A 3482-nucleotide genomic window follows, 5' to 3' on the forward strand; every position below is an offset into this window, starting at 1 on the left:
CCATGTCACCCCAGGCACTGCCACCCAGCACGGTTTCTTCCTGGCAGCATAGAAGGGGCCTGACCCCATCACCCCGGTCCTGCCTCGGGGCTGCTCTGGACCAGAGCCCCACAGGTGGGGGGCCAGCAGCACTGGCCGTTACTTATTATGGGAATGATGGATCCATGCCTTTAGCCGCTTGCGAGTTCCCTGGGTCCTGGATCTTGTCAGCATCGAGGAGGCAGGGGTGGATGAACCTGGAAGCACAAAGTTTTGCTCAGGTCTCTGCACCCGCACCCCGAGCTGGCACCGGGGCTACCACAATCCCTATCCCAGGAGGAATGGAAGGTTTTGCATCCCCAGAGCCCAGCAGCCACCACTCGGGCCGGCTCGTACAGCACAGCCTGGCCCTTCTGCCATCCCCCAGCCCAAGGGGACAACACGACCCATCAGCTCCTCCAGGCTGAAGCACCAACTCCCTCACTACCAGGGGAAGCGACGCCTTCTCCAAGGCCTGAGGGGCGTTGGCCAAAGAAGGGTGCAGCAGTTCCTGGAAAGAAACACACCACTGTGAGCCAGGGTCAGCAAGGGAGGAAGAGCCTGGCTTTAGGGAGCTGGCAGCACCCGCAGGAGCCGATGCATCCGGTGCATCCAGAGGGGCAAGGAGCAACATTTCAGATTCCCCTCCACCGCCCGGGGCTGGGGACTGGGGCAGCGAGTGAGGGAAGCGCCTTCCCTTCGCATGGCAAGGCTCTGCACAGCCCCAGCACCAGCCCCTCAGGGCTGCTCAGCCAGGTCTGGCAGGAAAGCTGCTGCCTAAATCTAACCCTGCCCTTCACCCCCACAGAAGCCCTGTCTGCCCCGACTCACCTCCCAGCACGGGCGCACTCCCACTTCTGTTCTGGCTGGTGTCAGTAAGGCCGCTGCTGCTGGAATCGGCCAGCCCAGAAACCACCGATGCTGCGGTCGCTGACGCTGCCCGTGTGCGGATGGCGCCCGAGGAGCCCTGGGCGATGGCTGTGCCCAGGGACATACCTTCCCCACTGGTGCTGGGGCCCTCATCTGCCGGGAGGGAGCATGAAATCAGGACCCACAACTTGCTGTATGGGACTACACCTTAGCAGAGCCTCCCAGCATGAACAGCTCACAGCTCCGGCCCTGGGGACCCTTGCCCATCACCCTGGGGACAGCGGGGCACAAGCTCTCCCGCCTGAGTCTTCACCAGGCTCCAGGAGTTTCAGACCCGAGGACCAGGCAGCACCGGCCCAGGAGCTTCCTCAGCCTGTGCTGCATGGACACCCCCTGCACTGCCAGCCTGCGCCATGGCTGTCTCCTCCTTGCCGTGCCCTTCACATTCCCACTCTGCCCTTACCCTCCTTATACCCCAGGAGTCAGCGCAACCGCTGCTGCGCTGCCTTCCTCTCCTCCTCTATGATCTCTGCCGTGATGGGGTAGCCAGGGTCAGGCCCAGGGGGCTGCCAAGAGAGCAGTAGCTTAGTTCCTTCTCAGGGAAGCCAGTAGAGCCGCTCTGAAGGAGGTGTGGAAGCAGGCTGGTGCCAGAGCTGGGAAGCCGTGGTTCTGCCACAGCCACTGCAGAGCTCTGGTCCCCATTCGGTTTGCCCCCCAGCTTGGCGCTGAGGGCACAGCACCCTTGCCCAGCCAGTACCTGCTCTGGCAGCGAGCAGCACAGTCACACACAGCCAGCCAGACACTAGGGCAGGGGAGAGCATCACTTCCCACTCAGCCAAGGACGAGACCTCCTGCCCCAAAGCAGGCAGCTCAGCCTGCCCCCAGCCCTGCAGGGACTGCACTGGGCACATTCTGTCCCCAGACAAGGGCAAAAGACACTGTGAGACAGTGACGTACCAGCACCAGTGGTTCATTGTCCCAAGGCACCAGCAGGCAGATGCTCCTCCTGCGTGGCCTTCCATTTCCTGGCGATGGTGGTGGGCTCGGGGACTGCCGCTGCTTCTCCTCAGCCCTCATGACAGCTACAGGAGGAGACAAGTCAGGAGCAGCTCCCAGCAGGGGCGTTTGGCCTCTACCGAGGGGGTTGTCCCTTCTCACTCCTCTCTGCGTGCCTGTCTTGGAGGGCAGAGCCAGGGACATGGCCTTAAGCCACCGACAAGGCTGCGATGCCCTGGGCCAGCAGCTGGCCACAAGAGATCCACGGGGAAGCTGTCACAAGAGCCCGCTGGGGCTCCACAGGCCAGCGGCTCCATCCCACCTCCACAGACGTTCCTTGCCCGCTGCCCACCCGAACCACAAGCCACACAAACTGCCAGACGTGGCCACATCTCGCACTGAGCCACGGGACCCGAGCCACCATGGGCACACGGGAGAAAACGCCACTGCCTCAGCACCAGCACATTCCTCCTTTCCAGGGCACACCTCAGGCTCATCCCACCTGCAGACCTGAGCTACCCATGTCCCGCAGCTGCCCCGCACCAGTGGCCCACCCAACCCTGGCACAGAGCTGGGTCCCACCTACGCTCACCTTCCTCCATCTGCACAGCCCTGGTCCCTGTCACTGGCGCGCAGCTCCATTGTCACACCTCCCGTTCCCTGCTCAAGCGGGAGAGAGCCAGTTAGGGTCGGCCCCCTGCCCTGGGAGCAGGACGAGACCCAACACGCCAAGGACTCCCACAAGCAGCCCTGCTGTGTTTCTTTGCTGTCTTTGCCAAACAGCAGAGCTCAGGGCAACAGCCTTGAGTCACCGCAGCATCCTGAGAGTGGCTCCAGGCACAGGAGCTGCTCCGCTCCTCTCCCCAGGGCCCTGGCTCAGGCAGCTCAGGGCAGCAGCCGGGGATCCCAGGTGGGAGCTGCTGCTCGTCACAGGGCCCTGGTCGGACCCACCCTGTCCTGCTGTTCCACAGCACGGCAGGGGAACAAGGCTGCAGGGACGCTGGTCAGCACAACACCAGGGCTTCCCCACAGCTGGGTGACCCAGCAGCCAGGTCTCAGGGGCCTGGAGCATCCCGGCTCCAGCGGAGAGCAGCTCTTGGGTACTGGGATGGCTGGGAAGGGGAACGCTTTCTTCCTGGTTGGCACTGGCAGGCAGGCGCTCGCCGGATGAGCAGTACATTACCTTCCTGTCCGCTCTGGCACTGCACAGCAGACTCCTCTGCAGGACTGTGGGGACACCCCCACACACATCTACTCCTGGAACACAGGAAGAGACCAGTAGTAACTGATTTGGTTCTGGGGAGCACAGCCTCCCATTCTCCTTATCACTGCAGAGTAAATCCCATCTGCCAGGCACTGGCTACCGAGCCCAGAGCCTCTCTTGCTTCAGTGCTACTCAACTCCCCTCCAGAACATCCAGAGAAGGCAAAGTCTGAGCACCCCAAACAGGGTCCACCCTGGGAGCAAGTGGCCTCGAGGCTCTTTATGACCAAGTCGATGGGGAGGGAGGATGCTGCTGGCCCAGACACAGCAAACCCTTCCCGACTGACCCAGCCTGGAGAAAACCCTTCCCTGCACAGCTGCAGATCTCCATTAGC

General features: G+C 62.8%; 1 long non-coding RNA gene across 1 annotated transcript; it reads right to left on the reverse strand.

Moving 5' to 3' along the window:
* Positions 1-888: 888 nt before the first annotated feature.
* On the reverse strand, positions 889-2713 carry LOC133207438 (uncharacterized). The gene is made up of 4 exons (XR_009724042.1): positions 2477-2713; positions 1846-1970; positions 1352-1454; positions 889-1041 (listed from the first exon to the last, which is right to left on the reverse strand). It is a non-coding gene; the product is annotated as an uncharacterized LOC133207438 (long non-coding RNA).
* Between the last annotated feature and the right edge of the window lie 769 nt (positions 2714-3482).

Source organism: Neopsephotus bourkii, unplaced genomic scaffold, assembly GCF_033783945.1.
Source record: "Neopsephotus bourkii isolate Nb327-2 ecotype Australia unplaced genomic scaffold, CSIRO-AGI_Nbou_v1 NB_208, whole genome shotgun sequence".
NCBI classification, from domain to species: Eukaryota; Metazoa; Chordata; class Aves; order Psittaciformes; family Psittacidae; genus Neopsephotus; species Neopsephotus bourkii.